Source organism: Hippocampus bargibanti, linkage group LG06, assembly GCF_051943395.1.
Source record: "Hippocampus bargibanti isolate YZ-2025 linkage group LG06, ASM5194339v1, whole genome shotgun sequence".
NCBI lineage: Eukaryota > Metazoa > Chordata > Actinopteri > Syngnathiformes > Syngnathidae > Hippocampus > Hippocampus bargibanti.
The window spans coordinates 8,635,556-8,659,582 of record NC_142739.1 but is presented as its reverse complement, the minus strand read 5'-3'; the positions used below and the strand labels follow the sequence as shown (position 1 = coordinate 8,659,582).

Here is a 24,027-nt window from a genome sequence, read left to right as displayed (position 1 = left end):
TTTTTTTTTAATGACATGTGATCGATCTTTCCAAGATTATCTTAGCTGGAAATGTGAACACTGGTTCCAGTCGCCTCAACCTAGTTCGTCAATTTAACACATTTGCTGCCATTCCCAAATTTATCTGTGATTTGAAAATCTGCGTGGAGCGCCATTCCCAAATTTGTTCGGGGTTTTGGTTGTTCTTGCGGGGGGTGAAGATAAAGCGCCGATCAGACCTTTGCCAATGTTTTTCCCTTCCATGAGGGGGCATCATTTGCCATTTGTGCTTCAGCTGTTGTTAAAGCACTACATAAATCAATATGTATGTATTTTATTGTATTTTGTACAGCCGACCCCATTTCAAGCTCAGATAACGCCAGACACATATAACTTAGGAATTCACTCTTTTTTTAACCTGATGAAAGAAGAGAGTCTAAGGTTTATAATGCAGTGTAGAATGTTAATGTTGCTATGAAACTCAATATTCTTTCATAACTTTGCTGCTGTGAAATGTAAATTTCACCACTGCGAGACTAATAAAGGAAAATCCAATCCAATTCTGTGGGTCCTGCAATTTGAGTGATAATGACAAAAACCCTGGTACTAGAGTGGACACATATTGCACATTGTTTGGCAGTGAATTAGTTAATTTGAGTCTGAATCAACATTCCAATTTGACATTATCTAATTTATTATGGCAATGTTTGAATCAGTCATTATTCTGGACTTCATATTTCAAAACAAGTAATCCATTAATTATTTGTTCGCCGTGTATGTGGAGGTGGTTAATCATTTGTACGGTTTTATTGAATTTACAGGCAAAACGGCCCTCCAAGGGCAAGTCATAACGACAAGGTGACCCATGACAAAAATGAGATTGACACCCCTGCCCTAAATTGAGACATGAACTCTGTCTCGATGATTTGATACATGAAGTTGACTCGCAACCCTAATTCGAAAATCCAATCACGGGTTGAAACTTTCATTGAAAAAAACAGAACCTATTTCAAAACACATTTTCAAAGCCAAAACATTGTCTAATAACCCTAATTTCAAACCCCAAATTTGAAATGCTCAGACGGTCATGAAAACCCAACCCCACAAAAACTCAACTCAAAACAAATTAAAACTAAATTGGATTAAAACAAAAGACATTCCGAGACCGTTGTATTGAATCAGAGCAACAACACCGAAATATAAATTACACGACACGAGATATGAATTAATTCCGAGCGTAGGTGGCAAAAGAAATGGAACAATAAGCCAGCACATTTCCTCCTCAAATGTGAGAAAGTCACACAAGCGGGTGTGAGATCGACGACTTTGACGCCTGAATTGTGCCAGGCCTCCATCACTCAGCAGGTTTAAAAATAGATGAGTAAATATGAAATTAATATGCACAACGCCTCCAGGAGAGACATTTGCATGTGCAGAGAAAAAAACTAGGCTGGTATTCATTCGCTGCCTGGTTGCCACCAAGAATGAAGACAGTCTGCGGGTCTGACATCTTTATGACACACGTTTGGTTCTCGAGACAGGAGTTGGGCTTTAAAACAGAGGTTAGGGTTTTAAATTAGGGTTTTGAACCTTGGTAGGCTTGCGAATGAAAATTGGGTGTTCAGTATGGATTTGCCTATCAAATTAGGGTTCGTGTTAGAGCAATCATGTCAAACTCATTTTTTGCCGTAGGCCACAATGTAGTTACATTGTAGTTCCCCTCAAGGGCCGTGATGAATTTGGGGAAGCCATTAAAATGTTTAATCCCCTCCACATATTACATATAGAGCGCACAACAAATGAATGAATAACTACTTTTCCAATCTTAGGTCAAAAATAATGACTGTTATTGTGATTCACATGGGACCATTTGCAATTTTGGTTTGGAATTCAGCAAGCATCATGGAATTTCAAGTTTGATTTGCTTTCGCGGGCCGGATAAAATGATGTGGTGGACCCGATTTGGCCCCCGGGCCTTAACTTTGACATCAGTGTGTTAGAGTATCAGATTTGAGGTTGAAGCCTATGGTAGGGCTTCAAATCGGGGCTCTCGGACAGACCTGAACCCTTTTAGGGACAGTGGTTACTACATTGGACAGATTATTATGTTATCAGGTAAAACATTAAAAAAACAGAGTATGAAATGGTCAAAATCCAGTTCAAATGTGTAAGGTTCGTTTTTAAAATGTGATTAATGTCTCAAAGTTGGCGTTTTAAAAAAGATTATAATATTATAGGATGGAGGGCCCGGTAGTTGAGTAGTGAGCACGCTGACTTCACAGTGCAGAGGTCATGAGCTCAAGACCCGTTCCGGCCTCCCTATGTGGAGTTTGCATGTTCGCCCTGGGCGTGTGTGCCCTGCAATTGGCTAGCAACTACTTTAGGGTGTCGCCCGCCTATTGCCCGTAGACGGCTAGGATAGGCTCCAGCACCCCCCATGACCCTAATGACGATTAAGTGGTCTGGAAAATGGATGGATGGATGTTAAAGGATTAGGGTTTTTAATTCAGGTCTTAAAATTAAGCTATTGAGTTATGTTTTCACGCGACAGTTCTAGATTTTCGTTTCAAGACCAGGTTATGGTCTGAAATTAGGGTCTCGTACCGTAATGCTTCCTGTTTGCAAGCTTCCGAATCATAACGTCCGTGCACTCATCCAGTCGCGTCTGTAATTGGCCTTTCACACTCAACTTTTTCTCCCCGTGAAGCCGTCGTCTTGTTGTTCCGCGGCCAATTAAAACAAGTCCTGAAACCCGCAGGGTCCCCCGCAGGTGGCGGTCTTTCCTGTCATTAGCCCCCTGAAACGTCCTCACACTTCACTTCCCCTTTCCCTTAGATTGCCTCGCCTTCTCCTCCTCTTCCTCTTTTACTCACTGCGGGAGACGAGCGGCTTCAGTCTTTGCCACTCCAAAGCCGCCGCGTGGATTGGCTTCTCTACACCAAAATCTGGTAGGGTTCTGAAGCCAGTTGCAGTGTTTCAAGGCCACGTTTCAAGATGTGTCTTAGTGAGTGGAAATGCCTGGATTAGTATGGTATGGTTGTAAACCTTGTTTGCAGTTTTAAAATGTTGGCTAGTTTTAGGGTGTCAAATTAGTGTTGGTTGCGGTGGAATATTGGGGTTTCAAAGTTGGGTTTCTTGGGGATTGAAGTTGGGCGGAAGGGCTTAAGGTTTCAAATTAAGGCTTCAAACTCAGGTTGTGGTTTAAGATTGGGGTTTTAAAATTAGGTTGAAGTTTGAAGCTAAGCTTTCAAAACCCGGTAAGACCATTGAAATATGGTTTGGGTTTTGAGCAAGACAGGGTTTCAATGTAGGGTTTCAGGCCGAGGTTGGGGTCTCGAGTAAGGTTCAATAATGGTTAGGGTGTCAAAGGTGGAAAGGCGCTTTGGGCTGGATACACGTTTGTGTTTCAGGTTTTTAGGCCACACATAGGGTAGGAATTTTAAAATATTTTTTTTCAGACGTGGAGTGGGGGTTCAAGTCAGGCTTTCAGATTAGGGTTTAAACACAGGGACAGTATAGACTTTTTTTGGCCGAGGGGGGTGTTATTGCGACAAATGTAACTTGTAGAAAGTGAATAATCAAAAACAGACATTTGTTTCTTTTGTAAAATCTTTTTCGGGGAGGAAATGGGAAGGTTCTGTTCAAAATAAAACACTGCCAGCGGTAAATGACAGATCCTCAAATATACAAACTTTGGCAGCCATCAAAACATATCAGGACACTTGTTGTCAATTGTTGAGGTACAATATCGACAGCTTGTCTTCTTTTGAGTAAATGAGTAAATAAATAGGCATGCTAAGGAACACCAAAATGTCATTTTGATTTGGGGCGTTGACCGGTATGGCAAAGTGCCGATTGTAACATCTCCATCTGGTGACGCAGTAATCCTGACATGAAACCTTTTCAGGGCAGTGGTTACTACAGTGGACAGTTGATCATGTTATCAGGTTACAGGTTGTCATTATTGGTGCATTAAAGTCCATTTGTCCGTCTATCTGTCCCTCCGTGAGGACTCCCCGGGCGACATGTCGCATTTGTCTCCTTTCGCTCAGGAAGCGATAAAGCAGACAGGATGACGACTGCTGCAGTTGCTGCAGCACTGACATTTCAAGCTCGGCACAAGAGGAATGTCAAGTGAAAGTCAAAAACACTTCCTCAGATGCCTTTGTCACAGGAAAGACTTGATTCCGCTCATCCCAAGTCTTCAAAGACATCTAAGCGCAGAGTTTCTCCACCTTTTTTGGATTCCAGGCACGCATTCGCCATTAGCGAAATCTCATGACATATATTAAGTCTCCAAAAATGTTATACAGCAGACTGAACCCGGAAATTTACCTTTCTGCTATATGGCATGTTTGAATTTTTTTGGATTCAAGATTTTATGTTAATTTAGCTTTGGTGCAATCTTTACAAAGTACAGTGAGACCTCAACTTACAAACACCTTATCTTACAAACTTTTCGTCTTACAAACTTAAAATTTCTGAAAATTAAACCTTATAATGAGCACTATTTTCATAATACACACCCACCACAGCTGGCGGAGTGATCTTCGGCGGAAGCACACGACCGAACAGCACCAGAGGTTAAGTTATCAACAGTCCTTATAGAAGGTGACTCTCCTTCCATAAGCCATCAATGACCATGAAAAAGGTAAATAAAACTTTATTTTACAGCACAGTTTATTTCTTTAATTACAGTCCTCATGTAATGTGCCTCTCTTTCAAAACAGCAATTCCGTTTGACCTTCGACTTCCAACACCATTCCATCAAGCCATCAATGACCATCACAAATGCAAATAAAGTGACTTTATGATACAATGCAGTGTAGTTCTTTCATTACAATACAATAGCACATTTATTATACATAGAATAAGGTATGTTGTGTGTAGTTTAAAGGCTTATTTAGTTGAAAAGTATATTTTATGGAAACCCGGGAACGGATTATTCCCATTTTAATGGTTTCCTATGGGAATTTTCTTTTTGAGATACACACTTTTTGCCTTACACACTCTGTCTGGGAACCAATTAAGTTCGTAAGTTGAGGTCTCACTGTACGGGCAATTTTATAAATGTGACATAACAACTAACCAATGCAGAAAAGTTCTTCCGTCTAAACCAGGGGTGCTCACACTTTTTCAGCATGGGAGCTACTTTTGAAATGACCACGTCAAATTGATCAACCCATTATATCTATTGAGAAATATATTGAGGATTCTTGGAACATATGTTCATGCATAACTGCATATGTTGCACAAAATAACTATGTAATTTTTTTGCCATTACCTGAGTTCACTCTGATAATGCGCACCAAATCCAGCAGACATTTAAACAGCTTCTTCCCCCAAGCCATTAACTCGTTGAACTCTTTCAACAGTAGCCAAAATGGAACTGTATAGTGCAACTTAGCAGTTTTTTTTTGACGACGATACTAGTGCAGCGTGTTCTACCAGAAACAAATTCCTTGTGTGTTCTATATACTTAGCAATAAAGATGATTCTGATTCTGATTCTGATAACTGGCAGGTGAGACAAACGCACATTCCGTATGAAAGTGATACCTTTATTTTGCTTACTTGGTGCTGCTTCACTCATTTTTATACCCTCTTATGTTTAAGAGGCAAAAAACGAGCGAAACACGAGAAAGTAACTACAAATTAGTTAATGGGTTTATCAATCACAGCAAGTCACCCGTGTCCTGAAGGAGTCAGGCAACTCCAAACCTTCACGAGAACCATCGTTGGCGACTGTTATTTTGATGTTTCCTTTTCTGTTACAATAACATCAAATCTAATGAGGCAGACACTTCTAAAAACTTTTATTTTGTCGTCCCATAGTATAGGCTCCCCAAGGTCCTAGAAATTTAAGTAGATGAGATTGTTTTTCCTTTTCAAAAGTAAGATGAGCCTTTTTGTTTTATTTTTGTCAGGAGTGGCTTTTGCTTTGGAACAATGATGTGAAAATCATTCTAACTTATTCGCTGCCATTCCCGCACATATGCGGGAATTAAAAAGTGTGTCATAAGTGCCAGTCCCAAAATTTGTTCGGGTTTTGTTTTTTTCTTGCAGGGGTGCTGATAAAGCGCTGGTCAGACCTCTGGCCGTGTTTTTTCCCTTCTGCGAGGGGGCAGCATTTGCCTTGTAATAATAATAATAATACATTTAATTTACAAGCGCCTTTCTGAACACTCAAGGACACTTTACAACAAAGACAACACACAAAACAGTAAAATCATGCATAAAGCAATAAATAATAAAACAGCATAATAAATTAGACCATGTAAGCAAGTTTAAAGAGGTGGGTTTTCAGGTGAGATTTGAAAGTAGGAAGGGAGTCAATGTTGCGGATGTTGGGTGGAAGTGAGTTCCAGAGTTTAGGAGCGGAGCGGCTGAAAGCTCTGCACCCCATCGTTGTGAGACGGGCAGAGGGCGTGTAGAGGTGGACGGAGGAAGAGGATCTGAGGGCCCGAGTAGGAACGGAGATTTGAATTAGGTCAGACAGATAGGGGGGGGCAAGGTTATGGATGGCTTTAAATGTAAACAGACTTGTGTCCATGTTAGCGCTTTGTTACAGCTTCAGCTGTTGTTAAGGGGCTATATATACAGTGAGACCTCAACTTACGAACTTAATTGGTTCCCAGACAGAGTGTGCAAGGTGAAAAGTGTGTATCTCGAAAAAAAAATCCCATACGAAACCATTAAAATGGTAATAATCCGTTCCCGGGTTTCCATAAAATATACTTTTCAACTAAATAAGCCTTAAAACTACACACAACCTACCTTATCCTATGCATAATAAATGTGCTATGGTATTGTAATTAAAGAAATACACTGCATTGTATCATAAAGTCACTTTATTTACATTTGTGATGGTCATTGATGACTTGATGGAATGGCGTTGGAGGTCGAAGGTCAAAGGGACTTGCTGTTTGGAAAGAGAGGCACATTACATGAGGACTGTAATTAAAGAAATAAACTGTGATGTACAATAAAGCTGTATTTACCTTTTTGATGGTCATTGATGGCTTATGGAAGGAGAGTCACAGAAGGACTGTTGGTAACTTAACCTCTGGCGTGGCTTCTCTTTGCTTCTTTGGAGACTCCTCATCTTTTTTGCTGATTAAAAACCTCTTAATTGACACCTGTTGCTTTTTGACTTGTAAGGTGTTACGAGGCTGAGGCATCACATTATCGTTCATCATGTTGATGATTGTCATAGCCAGTCCTTTCTGGATGGAACTGTTCGGTAAAAGCCTGCACATCATTCCACTTTGCCAACATTGCCTTCTCCTCCTCGCCCTCAGATGTTCTCGAACTATCCGTTACGGGCTTTAAAATCCTGAATAATCGCCGAACTTCCAGGTTGGCGCATGGCGATATCGGCGTGAATTAGCCGTGCTTTCTCGCATAAAATAGTTTTACTCACGCTGTCGCCGGATAGCTGCTTTTCGTGAATCCAAATTAACAGAAGTTTTCAACTTCTTCGATTGCCCGAGACTGTCGCTTTAAGAGCATGGAAACACCTTTTGCAACAGATGCACCTTTAATAGCTTCTTTGTTGCGAAGGATGGTAGCGATGGTGGACTTAGCATAACCGCGCTCTGTCGCTAAATCACACAAACGCACACGTCGTTCGTGTTTTTCAATTATCTCCTTCTTCTCAGCGACGGTGATTTTATTGTGTTTCTTCTTGGGCTGAACACGAGCCTGTGGTGGGTTTTTTTTTCGGTGCCATAATCGTAAAAGTATAAGCAAAAAGCTGCAAGGAGGCGATGGACGTGTGCATTCAATGAGAGGGGGTGTGGAAATGAGCGCCGGCTGGAGTGCTGTTCGGTTGCCGAAGATCACTCCGCCAGAGCCGAAGGTCGTGTGCTTTCGTGTTCTTCCGCAGAAGATTATGTATTTATGTATACACACTTCCACCGAAGTGCGTAATATGAAAATAGTTCTTATTATGAGGCTTAATATTCATAAATTTGACGTTCGTATGATGAAAAGTTTGTATGATAAGGCGTTTGTAAGTTGAGGTCTCACTGTACATGTATCAATATGTATGTATTGTATTGTATTTTGGACAGCCACCCTCATTTCAAGCTCATAACTCCAGACCTATATAATTTAGGAAATGACTCTTTGTTTCTGATGAAAGAAGAGAGTCTAAGGTTTCTTACGCTGCATTGAATATTTATGTAGTCTGAAAATTCAATATTCTGTGGGTCCTGGAATTTGAGTGAGAGTGACAAAAACCCTGGCACTGCAGTGGACATATTTATGCACAACGTGAAACGAGTTGAGAGCTCACACAGTCAAAATAATACAATTAATGATATAGGTTTTTTCCTCCATCGTCTTTGAGCCGCCCAAATCAATTTAACATTCCAATGGAATGTATGAAAACTAACCCGTTACAAAACTATGAACACCTGGCTTCTCTAACAACTACAGTCTTAAAACCGACATATTCCCAAATGACTGACATGCTCCGATTAAATTCCCCCAGCTCCATTTCTAGTTCTGCTGACTGCAATTCAAAACACATTACAAACCATGAAGAATATGTGTATATTAATGGTTTCGTGCGACCTGCCCATGAGTCGCATGCCACTCTTGGACATGGCCCAAATGTCAAGATATCTTACACAAGAGATCTTAAGTGAGTCAGGGGTGATGCATAAAATAAATACATAGAAAATGCATCTGTCATGATCTCTCTCTGTTTTTTTTTATTTTCATTTTTTTAGCCCAGTCGCCATCTTTAAAGATGTCAAGGTAATTACCCAGCAATCCCGGGCACCTAATGGACGACGCGTCGCGTCGCCTCGGCACCCCGAGAGTGTAATTGTCGCATTTCCAGATCCAAATTATGCTAATGGGAAACCAACCAAGTCTTTTTCTTTTAAGCAGAACATGTGATATTTGACTCATTCTGGCGAAGAAGTTGTGTGCGATGGGCTGCGCGATGAGGCAAAAAAAAAAAAAGAAGAAAGAAAAGCCTCTTCGTCTCCTGCCGTCTCATGGCAACTGTCAAAGGCGGAAAAGACGAACAAACTGCATTTGCTTCCTGTGATGGAGGTCCAATTTAATCCCTGAACATGCTTCTCTTGAAAAAGCTTTTTACTGAACAAATTATAGGTAGTTTCACTCTGCCTTGCCACTTAGATGCCTTGGAAACATGACGTGTGGGGTCTTGAGCAAAGAGGAAAATTAGCCAGGTTTTAAGCTCGTAGATGTCTCTGCGGTTTCCTGGCTGGCTTTAGTTGTCTTAAATGATGCCCGAGCAAAAGAGAAAGCAACCTTATTAGCATTTAGATATCTTGTTTACCCCGAGAACCTCTGTTCTGATTACACGTCGCGGCCCGGGCCAGAATGTGGCTAAGCTAAGTACCTCAAGGACTCACAAATTGTTGACTGAGCAAAAGAAAAAAGAAAAAAAGAGCCTTATGTGCTTTTTGCTGACTTGATTTATCTCTTCCCTCTGGTTTGCTTCTGGAATTTTAAGCATGTGCTATGTTTGCTTACTTCAAATTATACAATGACTTTGTTGATAGCTTACTCATTGTGACAGGCTAGCTTAGCGGTTGATTGTTTCATATAGTTCTCACAAAAATGCATTACGCCTTTTTTTTATTGTTTTCTAATGTTGGTTGACATGTTTTCTTAAGACAAGTGCAATTTTGAAGCACCCACAACTGTGAAAACCAAACTGGCAGGCGAATGAAATGTTGGTCTATTTGGACATGCCTTCCCAATGACGTTTTGTTAATTGAAGTGCCGACGGGCTCACCTCAACCGCTCATCATAATGTTCGCAAATTGAGCCGTGGAGCATATGACATCACTTCCTGTTGAAAGCAGGTGGCAGTAAAGGACAAAATGGCCGCCACCACAGATAGCATAAACATAGGTCCATGTGAATTTCTTTCGCCTTGCACACTCTGTCTGGAAACCAGTTGGGTTCGTGAGTTGAGGTCTCACTGTATATATATATATATATATATATATATATATCTTTGTAAAATGCGCTCAGTGAAAGTCATTTGAAGTGAAGGTATATAATTTGCTTTTTTGAATGTTGCTGTGCCGATTACCATTTTGTGTTTGGGAGCCTTTTACTGAGCGAGTTGCTTGTTCTGTAGCCACAAAGGGACATATGTCTTCTTGTGCCGGTCCCAAGCCCGGATAAATACAGAGGGTTGTGTCAGGAAGGGCATCCGACGTAAAAGCTTGGCCAAAACAAACATGCGGATCAAACCTCTCAAAGATGGAGGACACTGATTTGCTGTGGCGACCCCTTGAAGGGAAAAGCCGAAAGGAAAAGAAGAAGAAGACAAAATGAGCATGATCAGGAATCAAAAGGACACATCAGAAAATACATCCATTTAAAACCCGTTGTAAAAGTGTAAACCATAAAAATAAAATCAAAACGTGATAATGTCGCCTTGAACAAGTCAAACGCCTTAATGAAACATTTCTCAAGCAAGCATGTTCACCTGACTGGAGAGTCTAAAAATAACCAGGGTGTGAAAAAGGGTTTCATGCTTGCAAATTGCTCCCGACTGCAGAACGAAGCCAGACTTCTCATGAGCCGCATGCTGCGGTCTGAGGTCAGCATCTTGAATCTACTGTTTTACAACCTCGGGTCCATCCTCAAGCCTCACTGTTTATCGATCTAGGTTCGACTTGTGTACCCTAATTTTTGAGTTCTTGGGGTTGGAAACATACAAGCCCAATCAGAGGAGCAGGGTTCGATTTGGGCTGCAGCTTTCCTGTGTTGTGTTTTCATGTTCTGCACCGTGCTGGGTGGGGTTTCTCCAGGTACTCCGATTTCCCACATTCCAAAAACATGCGTGGCATGTTAATGGGACACTCGAAATCAGCCTGAGGAGTGATTGCGAGGCACTGAATGGCTGTCAAAACCCAGAATGACAAAAACTCTTTTTTTAAGCAGTCTCAAAAATGGCGGACAGAGACACAACAATCCATCCCCGATTCAAACTAGCTCCCTTGAGCGGTGTTACCAAATCACTGTCGTTAGGTTATCTGTCGTCTTGGAAAAGGAAAGGCGAGCCTGAGCACATGCTAATCGGGAGACGTGGCCAATCCATCACCCTGCGTCATGAGCAGTAATTAAGTCCAATTATAGATGGGCCCAAATGTTCCCGTTGAACGACAGGTGGGCTTTGCTGGTTGGAGAAAAAAAACTGACACCCACGTTTGTGGTGTCATGGCAAACAAAAGCTAGTCAGAGAGAGAGAAATTTGAGAGCAGTGTATCTTTATGATGGATTGGCTCATTATATCACAGCATGTCAATTCGTCTGTTTTGAATTCTGATTGACTCTGTTGAATTGTTTTCATGTATTATTTTTTTTCTTCCGCTACACTGATAAAAAAGGATGTTTCTGTAGTCTATGATTAAAATAAATTCAGCAAACAGTTATTTGTTTATTTTTGAGAAAAACATGGAGGAAATTATTTCGGTTGACTACATTTGAATCATGTGAAACTGATGTACAAGTATGAATTAATTTTAATTTCATGAAGTAAAAATGGCTGTTTCATTTATTGACTTCAAATGACAGGGTGTGAGCTCTTTTTTTTTTGGGAGGGGGGGTTGGCTGATTTTGCTACTTTGAATGAAGTGAGGGAGAAAATTAATGTTTGAAGCCAAAAGTTATTTCAAGCATGATTTCACCGATTCCAAACAAGGTTAGAGTTTCAAATTATGGTCTCAAGCATCAGTTAGGTTTTCAAATGAGGTTTTAGCCTTCAAAGTCACGATTAGGGTTGGGGGTTCAGGATATGGTGAAAAAATAGGATTCGAGGCAAAGATTATATCTTGTTTCAAAAAACAGATCCAATCTCGGGTCAAGTTTCAAATAAGGGATTTGATTCAAAACTCGGGTCACAAATTAGGGTTTCAAACCACATTTGGACTTTTCAGCCAGGTTTCGTATTTACAAATAGGGCTTCAAGAATAGATCAGGGTTTTAGATTATGTTGAAAGCAAAGGTTCCAAATGATGGGTTTAATCCAGGTTATAAAGTTTCAAATTAGGGTTTGGGATTTCGAGCAACATTTCAGGTTGCAAGTTGGTGTTTAAAGTAAGAATTATTTTTTAAATTTATGATTTCAAGTTCTGTGTCAACAAACACATTCTTTTAAATATCTATTTACTCATTCACTGCAATTCTCAAACTTATTCGGGAAATGAGAATATGACATAGAACACCATTCCCAAATTTGTTCGGGTTTTGTTTTTTAATGCTTGAATGCTGATACAGTGCTGAACATGGCCTCTGGCAATGTTTTTCTTTTCTACAAGGGGGCAGCATTTCCCCTTTTTCCATGTCCGCGCTTTGTTCCAGCTTCCGCTGCTGTTAAAGCGCTATATAAAGCAATATGTTTGTATTGCATTGTATTTTGGACAACCACCTTCGTTTCAAGCTCACAAAACTCCAAGCCCATATAATTTAGGTATTAACTCTTTTTTTACTGATGAAAGAAGAATCTAAGGTTTCTAACGCTGTGTTGAATGTTTATGTAGTCCTAAAACTCTGTGAGCCCTGGAATTCAAATGACACTGACAAAAACCCAGGCACTGGAGAGGACACATTTTTGCACGTCTGGTAGTGAATGAGTTAATCTGTCAATTATGTTATTTCAATTAATCTATGAATCTGATTTTTAAGAAACTCAACAAATAAATTGTGATTCTGTTCCATCAATCAGATTTTGAGCATTTGGACTATTTGAAGCGAAAAATATTATACTGATTAATCGATTGTAAAATTATTTTGATTAATTCCAAAAGTTTTCAATTAATCGATCAACTGTCGCATTTGTAGTTTTGAGTCAAGTTTAGGGCTTCCAAAAATAATTTAGGTTTCAAATTCTAATAAACTAATAAAGAGACTAATAAAGGCAAATCCAATCCAATCCAATCCAATCCAAATTGGGTGTTTCAAATCTGGTTTGAGGTTCCAAATGAGAGCACACATATCAAGAAAGAACTTTTGTTTTCTCTTCTAGAAATTGAAGCAAAGCGCATAATGAAAATGCTGAAGGCAAACATGCCGCCAATGCAATCCAGGTGATGTTGTACAGGTCATGCAGGAGAGCGGGACCAAGTGGAACACGACAGAGTCAAACTGAGAAAATCTGTCCACAAGGCAGCTGTTGGAAGGTGAACTCTGATTGCTTTTCTCTCTTCGTCTCTCTTGCACGTTCACAAATTCATCACGCCGACAAATGGTTGCAATCAAAGAGCAGCGCGCATGCAAAAAGCACCGCAATCAGCAGACCCTTCACCAGTCGCTCCGGGAATAAAAGGTATGTTCCATTTAGACCAACTAAGTCTCGTCTGTTCATCAGAAAAGAACATCGAAAAGCAAGAAAGAGTCTAAATACTTTGAATGCAAAGCAAGTCAGCAAAGTTGGTTTGAAGCAACCATTTTCAGGGAGAGTAAGTCAATGATGAGTTACCTTGACTGCACAAACTGAATTTACTCATATACAGACGTAATATGAAAAAAAAGAAAAATGGCACGGATTTGGATATGACTGGATGAATGATGTCGCTTATTCGATAAGGACTTCTAACCTCAAGATAGTGATTTCACCTAGGCGTTTACACACCATTTTCTGTTTCTAAGAATGGTGATGTGAGATGGCGACAAAGGATAAAGAATATATACCTTTGAGTATTGCTATACTGTCTGCTGAAAGAAAATGCCCCATAGATGGTATATGTTAGCATATCTATGGTGGTTTGAATTTTCTGTTAGCATTAAGCTAACAAACTAATATTTACAATATTTAAGTCATTTGCTGCCATTCCTGAATTTAGTCGGGAATTGAAAGGTGTGACTTGTAGCGCCATTCCCAAATTTGTTTGGGGTTTTGTTTTTTCTTGCGGCGGCTTCCGATAAATCACTGGTCAGACCTCTGGCAATATGTCTTTACACAAGGGGGCAGCATTAGCCTTTTGTCCATGTTAGCGCTTTGTTGTAGCTTCAGCTGTTGTTAAAGCACTATATAAATAATATGTATGTATTGTATTGTATTGTATTTTGGACAGCTGGCCCCATTTCAAGCTCAAATAACTCCAGACCCATATAACTTAAATTATTCTTATTTTAATTAACTCTTTTTTCTGATGAAAGAAGAGAGTCTAAAGTTTATAATGCTGTATCGACTCTGTTTATGTCGCCCTAAAAGTCAATATTCTGTGGGTCCCGCAATTTGAGTGAAAATGACAAAAACCTTGGCACTGGAGTGGACACGTTTTGGCACATCGTCTGGCAGTGAATGAGTTAAAAAAATCATTAGAAAATCATTAGAAAAATCATTCACCCAAAGAAACCTTTCCACAAAATGCAAATTTACAGCCGTATTTCAACTTATACAACACCGAAGAATAATACCCACTCTGCGAAACCTCCATTTTTTTCCTCTGGAGAACCATGACGGGGTTGAAATGTTGAGGAATTTTTTGGCACACTGCAGTTAACATCATCAACTTGTGAATTAGGACACGCCGGCCGTATGCTAACATCTGTTCTATTACATCCGTCTTACTTTCAAGTCACCTTAATGATATGCAACTTTCATCAATTATGGACGAACGCAGCACTGACGGTGCCAACCTGCCGGGCGAGGAAAAAGTTGTTTGGCTGCTTTTCAAGGTCACGCCTGATGCTCTCGTCAAGGATCTGTGCTTGATTAGTCAGGCCTGATTGCCCATTATTGTGGTAATTAGTGGCATAGTTGATAGCAGGGACGTGTTCATAATAAACTGCCAACAGGTTAATAAGGTTAGCAGTACATATGGTAGAAAGTTGCACTAACATGATAACCTCAAATGAACTCCAAGTCGAATGGAATTTGATCGTCTCCAATTTGGCACAATCTGGTTGGCGACCAACGGGTGGCGCTGTCGGCCCCGCCGGCACCTGCACAGGTGTTGGTTGTTCCAATCCGTGGCAGACTGTCACGTTCTGGTTGGCGACCAACGGATAGCGCTGACGGCCCCCGCCCACAGTTGCACAGGTGTTGGTCATCCTCATCAGTGGCAGTTAAAAGGACTCCCGACACAACCATTCGGGATCGGGTCATTATATGTACTGAGTATGTGTTTGCTTCACCCTGTCAGCTTTGTTTAATCTTAGTAGATTTTTACTCATAGTTTTCTTTGATACTTTGTACTTTTCTGTTCAGATGACTCCCATTTTGATGTGAAACGACCCGTGGAGATGACAATTGTTAAAAAACATTAGCCCAATTTTCAACATGATACTATTCTCTCCAAATTTCCTGCCATAAAATAAAAATTGATAAGATATGATTTGCAACAATTATGATAATACAGTAAAGTCTCGTTATATCGATATTCAAGGGAGTCCGAAAAAATATCGATATAACCGGGACTATCGATATATCCGACCCTGTTTGCATGTAATTTTCTCCGTGCGTGCATAGAAATAGTATCGATATAACCGGGACTATCGATATATCCGATATCGATATAACGAGACTTTACTGTAATAATTTATTACTCAATGAGGTTCGGAAATATGAACTCAAATTTGATATTGTTTGCTCCAAAATGCTATGAAAATCAATCCAATCAACACTCCAACTGCAATGCACTATACTTAACTCCAACTTCAATATAATATGAGCAGGTGTACCAAATGAAGTTGTCACCAAGCGTCCATGCAGTTATTTCTGCCCATAAATCTCATTAAACATGACGTGATAGGAGGGTAGCGGGGTGATCCGGGAAGTCTGGAGACGGAGGGCCCATTGTGCTCCGCCCTGCTCCCCCAAACGACACTTAGTCTCCATTAGCGTGCCAGGATGACAAGCTGGGAGGGGATGGATGGATGAAGAGGTGTGTGTGTGTATGTGTGTGTGTGCTTCTTAACACAATCACTCTGTCCTCCTCTGTCTGTCACTGTCAAGTGTGTGTGTGTGTGTGTGTGTGTGTGTGTGTGTGTGTGTGTGTGTGTGTGTGTCTGTGTGTGTGTGTGTGTGTGTGTGTGTGTGTGTATCTCGTCTTCCTCGAGGGAGTGTATGTCTGCTGCGTGTCTACCATGAGAACTGCAGGTCCGCCAGTCGTCGCCGACCTGGAGGCTGAACGAGTTCACTGCATAAGCACATTTTGCCCCTTCACGACCCCCCCCCCCTCCCGCACATCCAGAATGATCTTGTTCCATCTTTATTTTTTTTTCCTTTTTCCATCTTTCATGAAAGGACTTGAATATTCGCCAGTCATCCTTCATGCAATTCTGAAAGACAATTTCCAAGATAAAAATTACGTGAGGTATGGTGGTTTTGCTTTTCTGTCTCTGTCAGCAATTTTGATGGTTGTGTTTTATTGACAGCAGCAGAGAAGAAAAAAAACAGACGTTATTGCTTTAATGTGAATTTTTTATTTTATTTTTGAGAACTAAAGAGGACATGAAGGTAGCTGGTGTGAAAGAAGAGGATGCACAAAACCGGGATAGATGGAGGACATTGATTCGCTGTGGCGACCCCTGAGGGGAAAAGCCGAAAGGAAAAGAAGATTTTATTTTTGAGAACTGCAGTGACAGTATGGAATGACGAAATGTTAATACATGTTAAAAAAGTTGTAACCGTTTTAAACAAACAAATAAATATTATTAAATAAATAAATAAATATGAAAATGTAACTGTTAAAAAAAGAAAGAAAGAAAGACTAAAATAAAAAAATAGAGAAATACACAAATAAATAAGCAAATCCAGTAAAGTCTCGTTATATCGATATTCAAGGGAGTCCGAAAAAATATCGATATAACCGGGACTATCGATATATCCGACCCTGTTTGCATGTAATTTTATCCGCGCGTGCATAGAAATAGTATCGATATAACCGGGACTATCGATATATCCGATATCGATATAACGAGACTTTACTGTACATAAACAAACAAATACAAAACACAATAATAAATAATAATAATAAATCTCTGATTTTTTAATTTTACTCATTCACTGTCAGACGTGCAAAAATGTCTCCACTTCAGTGCCAGGGTTGTTGACATTGTCACTCAAATTGCAGGAACCACAGTATATTGAGTCTTAGGACTACATAAACATTCAATGCAGCGTAAGAAACCTAAGACTCTCTTCTTTCATCAGAAAAAAAGAGTTAATTCCCTCAGGAGTTATATGAGCTTGAAATGGGGCGGCAGTACAGAATACAATGCAATGCATACATATTGGTTTATGTTGCGCTTTAACAACAGCTGAAGATGTAACAAAACACTATCGTGGAAAATCGTGCCCCCTTGTGGAAAAGCAAAAATAAAACTTTGCCAGAGGCCATGGAAAGTGCTTTATCGGCACTCAAACAAGAAAAAACAAAACCCGAACAAATTTGGGAATGGCGCACTCCGCCATATTTTCAATTCCCCCCAAAAAATTGTGAATTGCAGTGAATGAGTTGAGGAGAAAATGTGATTTTTTCCCCTTTTTTTCCACAACCATTTTGAAATGGCATCATTTGAAGTACAACCTAAAATTGTACAAACTGAATCTAAAATTGTGATCATGTAAAATTTGACAGTGAGATGAAAATCCAATCAATACATTCAGAAGACAAGGAGAGTCCAAAGAGTTTGACTTTTTTTGATTCCACATCATTCCTTCCACGTGTCATCATTATGGTTTGAGTACATGTGTGTGTGTGTGTGTGTGTGTGTGTGTGTGTGTGTGTGTGTGTGTGTGTGTGTGTGTGTGTGTGTGTGTGTGTGTGTGTGTGTGTGTGCGTGTTTTCCGCAAAGGGCAAAGTTTGCAGTCATTTGTTGCTACAGTGTGACATTTACAACAATCAGCAAGCAAGCAAACGAGAGCGATGCCTTTATGGGCTGCCTAAACTGCTTCCAAATGGAGCAAAAATCAGTTCGGGCTGATGAAAGACGATGTCAACGAGAGGAGAGCTCCCCCGTACTAAAACTTGTCATCTGCTTTTATTTCACAGCCGCCACACATGCAGAAACAAAAACGTCTGATATTACGATGACGATGGGGATGAGAAAGCGCTAGAACGTTGTTGATGTTGATTTCACCGCCGTTGCCTCTGGAAAGCACACGAATCTGGTTTACCCAAAATGCAATTGTGGAAAATGTGAGGACGCACGACGCTCTGTGTGTGTGTGCATGTGTGTGTGGAATGCAACCACGCAAGTGATTTAGATCCTTTTAGAGAAACGCAATTTCATTGATCCAGTCTGGCTTCCGACAAGACCGCTGACAATTTATGACATTCCTCAAAATGTAAAAATAAATAAATAATAATAATAATAAGTTTTTGTTGTGTGGCGGTTTTTGTATCATTGCGTTGTTGCACCAGCTTGCTTTGTTGCACTTTTTGCATAACTAGCACAACTGCTTCAGAGTAGATTAAAAAATACAATACAAAACATATTTATTTATACAACGCTTTATCAACAGCTAAAGCTGTAAAAAAGCGCTTATCATGGACAATTATCCTATACAGGAAATAAAGCAGTCACAAAGATAGTAGAATATGTGTCTCCATAACTTCCTCTGCCCAAAAAATACATGATTTATATCTACCTTTGACATTTGAGTGATAAAAAAAGAAAGAAAGGAGGAGCATTCCATCCCTGAAAAATAGCCAATACTATAACATAAAAGGAAGAAAAAAGAAAGTATTGTTCATTTTTGGTATTAAAATATAGTACGGGCAAAATGATTAAATGAATGAATATTTGTCCAGCATAACCCCCCAGGCCCCGTTGCATCAGTGGCTCTCATTTGCAAACTCGCCGCTGCGGGGGGGTCAACGGGAAAGCGTCGCGCCAGAGTGTCTTTCCGGAGGGAGATTAGTGGCGGGACGGCGGGGGAGTCGCGATTTATCCCCGCGGCTCACCGGCTAGAGAGCTGGAATTGAATCCCGCTCACTGAAGGCCAGCATGACATTGAGTTGGGAATTCATCGCCTTTTTGCTGCCTCTTTTGTAGTCTTGTGAGGCGGTTGTGCTAAAAAGGCGACTCAGATGAGCCACTGGGAACAATTAAAGATTTTTGATGATTATGTTGATTGGGCCACATTCAAGGTGATATTGTGTTCAATGTGCTAAAAATATTTGCGCGAATGCACACTTAAAGGACAACCGACGTCACTTTTTTGTTTCTTAACTGACATCAGAAAAACGTTTTATAGCATCTAAAATACCCAAAACACGCAGTATGATATTTTTATTCAAATGCAAAACAACAATAAAAATGACTTAACGTGTCCAAAATCTGCAAAAAAATTGAGCTGCGAATTGGGCATTTTCAGAAAGTCCCACCCACAGTTCGTGACGTCACACCAAGACGTCTTGCATTGCTGGAGAATCAAAACAATGGCTTCAGATTCAGAGAATATGCTTTCTTGTTACACATCCAGTTATGAATATGATTCAAATAGTTCTGAAGAGGAAAGCATACATATTTGCAATTGATTAAAGAATTTATTCCGTGCCATTTTCAGGCAACATTGGGGGGGAAATGTATCACCAAAAAAGAGGCAGAAAATGGCGGCCAAGCTCCTGTGAGGAATTAGTCAGCCCGTTTCCACAGGCTGATAGATTCCTTACATGGAGCTTGGTCGCCCTCTCCTGGCTCTTTTTGGTGCAACGCAAGGTTTTCAGACCAAACAAGCATTGACGTGACTGCTACAATGTGTCCTTTTTTCGGTCAGGGGCGTTCATTTAGGGACGTCGCGTACAGACTCGTCACCAACTCAAAAACAAGATTTCCGGAATATTCAGTGCGAGTCTTAAAACGTAAAATATAGATACATGCGGTGGAATCGTTGGTAAAATACGCTCAGTAGAAGTCATTTGAAGCCATTTTACAAATTATGGACACAACATGTCCAGAGACGTCGGTTGTCCTTTAAGAATTTTTAATAGCAATTACTGTCAATTGGGTGTCATTTTCAGTGGACAGAACGTGGTAACATCGCCCACATGCTGTGAAGGCTGAATTTTCCCACTTCTTTCATATTTCAAAAATGCAATATGAATCATGCCGTGTTCAGACACTTGGAGCCGCATAAAACATATTAGTGTAAAACAAGTCAAAGTCAGCTTTATTGTCAAATATGCTAATATGCATGTCATACAGCACAGATGACCCAGCGTGGAAGGCACTTATAACGACTTTAACAAACATAATAAACACGAAAACGCCAATTTGCCGGGAGAAAGAGGAGCCACTGCATATTTACGCGCCGCCATGCTGTCAAACTCATTTTTTTGCCGCGAGCCACATTGTAGTTACAGTTTCCTCTTGGGGGCAGTTATGAATTCGGGAAGACATTAGAAAGTATAATCCCCTCCATATATTCCATATAGAGTGCATGGCAAATTAATGAATAACTAGTTTTCAAATTTGAAGTCAAAAATAATGACTGTTATTGTGGTTCACAATTTGAAATGTTGCTTTGGACTTTACAAATTGTATTAAATAAAGTCGGCAGGAACAAAATCTCAACCAACAAAGTCATCAGGACAAAAAGATCCAAAGTATCAAACAAAACCATGAGTGAACTATACAAGACGAAATAAACCTGACAGGGTGAAACAAACAATGACCCGACACTGGTTAACTGCCATTGATTAAAATGACCAACACCTGTGCAGCTGCAGACAGGGCCCGAAAGGGCCACCCGTTGGTCGCAAAGCAAAACGTGACACAGGCCTGGACTTTGACACCTGATGTAAAGAAAATGTGCGGGTTCCCCGTCCTTTTTTCCTATTAACATGAGAGAATCATTTCAGGAATATTTGGAATGTGTTTGGAGAATATTGGGTAAAGATTTAAGGGCGTTTTGAGGAGCATTTTGATACATTTGGGATCATGTTCTGGAAACATTGAGGAAAAACCGAGGGGATGGTTTGGGAACATTTTAGGATAATTTTGAATGGCATTTAGCCAACAGGGTAGATTTGAGGTGTGTTTTGGTGACATTTGGAGGAAATGTAACCATTTGAGAGACAGGGGTCACCACAGTGGGCAGCTTGTCATGTCACAGGTTACAGGCTGTGTATATGGGTTAATCCTTTCAATACCATAATCTGAAAATTTGATTTTTGGAAGAAATTGTTATGCTGAATCATTTCATTGTCTTGTAAGGAAGGAATATCAATCAAGTAGTGCAAACATTTATTTTTTACAATATTTATAATATTGATCATGAATAAAATCTCATCCCGCATTTCTATTAGTTTTGTAGATAAAACAATATCTGAAGAGTTTATACATCAGCATACAAACATAGGAAACCATTTTTATGGATATTTAGTAACAAACAACAACAAACAAACGAAAACTGAGAAAAGTAATTTGTACTTATTTGGACACCTAGAGGAATTCTAATGCAATATTGTGTTGACAAACGAAAAATACCACATGACGCTAGATATCGGAGGAATGGGGCCCTAACTTGTACCGACAGCAAATTTGGGAGAAAATTACTCAGTTATTTTCTATGAGTAAAATTTTATGGTGGTACTCATTTGTACCGTCAGTATTGAGAGGCTTTGTGTATTTCTGATTGGAAATCCTGGGGACCTTTTTTAGCGTTTCTTCAAAGTTTGGAACAATGCAAATGGGCCATTTCGGGAAATATTTGAGCAAACAATGGAGGAAATATTTGCACAGTAATTAGGGAACATATGGGAAGCAATGAGAGAACATTATATTTACAGTCATATTTGTTACACCTGTAACATATCATATTGATATCGTATTTAATGTTCTATATACTTCGAAGTGTACGAATAATACCGAATAGTCTACAGGTAAACACAGCCACCATCAACTCAATGTTCACTTTTACCCAGCACGCCTCTTTGCAGCTTCTTTTCAGCCCGCGTCGAAGCAAAGCTTTATTGGCCGCGATTGGCCTCTGGCTGGGATCAATATGTTTCAATCGACTCCGGCCAAATGCAATCAGTCTTGACTTGCAGCAGAGGAGCAAAGCGTCTAAATTTAACAAAAGAAAAGGGTCTCCTCCCAGAGGAACAAACAAGGAAGTGAACTCAGCCTTCACCTCACTTCCCGCCAAGTGTCCTCTGCCTTACTATTGGAGTGTTTTTTCGTTATTTTTCCCCATTCAGTCAGCAAATGCAAAACTTTTTCAGTGAAAACAATATGTTGGGTTTGTCTTCACTCGGCAGAAACATGCATACTCGGCATTTCCTCTTTGACGTCCCCGCAGAATATGTACACTCATTATACTATCAAAGTCAAGACACAGCCTGTTTACAGCCAACAAATGCGTACGTTCGACTGTTTACCGCGCTACTGACAATTGTCCACAGCTATTTATCTCCCAAAACAAAATAAATCAAACCTGTATCTAGCAATGAAATGGGCATTTTCCCCTTTTTTGGGTTTATTTTAACTCACTCACTGCCAGACAATGCTCAAAAATATGTCCACTCCAGTGCCAGGGTTTTAGTCATTTTCACTCAAATTGCAGGACCCACAGAATATTGAGTTTTAGTACATAAACATTCAATTCAGCGTGAGAAATGTCTTCCTTCATCAGAAAAAAAAGAGTTAAGAAGCTATACGGGTCTGGAGTTATCTGAGCTTGAAATTGGGGCAGCTGTACAAAATACAATACAAGACATACATAGTACAGATTGATTTATATAGCGCCTTAACAACAGCTGAAGATTTAACAATGCGCTAACGTGGACAAAAGGCAAATGCTGGCCCTCGTGGAAGGGAAAAACATTGCCAGATGTCTGACCAGCGCTTTATCGGCACCTCACGCAAGAAAATACGAAACCTAAACAAATGCGGGAATGGCAATCCACATCACACTTTTCAATTCCTGAAATAAATTTGTGAATGGCAGCGAATGAATTAATGGTGAAGCCAAGTGCCCGAAACCAAAATGACCACCTTACTGCTCAATTTTGGCAAAGCTACAAAAGCTCTTTTGAGCACATCCTGTTTTGACAGATCACAGCAATTTGGTGTCGATCTGTGAATTTCGTGTCAGCGGAGAATGTTCTTTTCAAAGGATCCTTATATTGATTTGAAGGTAATATTGGCAAATAGCGCGATTCATCTTTCCAAACAGATGTCCTGGCCCTCCCAAAAAGACATCACAACCATGTTAGCCATTAGGCTTACATGTGATCAATATTTCCATTGAGATCCCACTTGCATTCGGGTATCAATTCATACTCGAGTTTCATAAAAATTTCTATTCCATTATTTTCATCAACCTCAAGAGATTGTGTACTTACCACCAATATTGTACTGCTTAAATAATGAATCCATATGTCAGTAATGAAAAAATATATAAAATAATGGCAGCAAAGGATGAGTAAACATAGCACGGACATGTTGTCGCTGGTAGGGCAAAGTGTTTAGAGAGCACAGGCGTAAAACTAATTAAAAGACATCACGTTTAATTTGTTTCATCGTCCAAAAAGCCACAAGGAGATGAATTTAAGCGCTAAATACTTGTGACATTGATGGCGGCCTCGCTAAGGAACCTCATCGCATTGCAAGAACAGTGCAATGTAACGATTGTCAGGAATAAATAAATAAATAAAGTAGGTAAAAAGGTTGTTGGGTTTGTGAATACTTACAAAATGTGTTTTTTTTGGGGTGGGGGGTGGGGGTGGGTCATGTATATCTAATTTAAAGCAGATTCTTTACTTACAGACAGTGTAGGTGTTCAAACACCTGACATGTTTCGGCGTATACTTCCACCTTCGTCAGAGTGTCACGGATGTTGTTGTGACGCGCCATTTTCAGCTCGTGTTGCAATGAGGGCGTGACCTACCTGTCAGATCTGACAGGTAGGTCTGAACTTAGTACAACGGGTCATTTATATCGATGGCGCTGACATTCAGAATGGATCATCACGTTGAGAATGACTGCAGTAGCTAACAAGCTAACAGCCCAACTGGTGTTTTTACAAAACTTCCTGAGCAAATAAACCAAAGTGGCACATTTTTCAGTTTTGTACTTTTAGTATAATATG

At 40.0% G+C, this 24,027-nt stretch overlaps 1 protein-coding gene and 1 long non-coding RNA gene across 6 annotated transcripts in view; one reads left to right on the top strand and one right to left on the bottom strand.

Moving 5' to 3' along the window:
• Window positions 1-20,141, top strand: part of LOC148896320 (uncharacterized) — a 55,054-nt gene extending 34,913 nt beyond the window's left edge. For both annotated transcript variants that reach the window (XR_016115299.1, XR_016115300.1), the window contains 2 exons: window positions 13,006-13,305; window positions 17,981-20,141. This is a non-coding gene — a long non-coding RNA (uncharacterized LOC148896320). The remainder of the gene's footprint in view (window positions 1-13,005; window positions 13,306-17,980) is intronic.
• The window catches only part of rftn1b (raftlin, lipid raft linker 1b), a 120,613-nt gene that overhangs the window by 76,532 nt on the left and 20,054 nt on the right, over window positions 1-24,027 (bottom strand). The window lies entirely within an intron of this gene.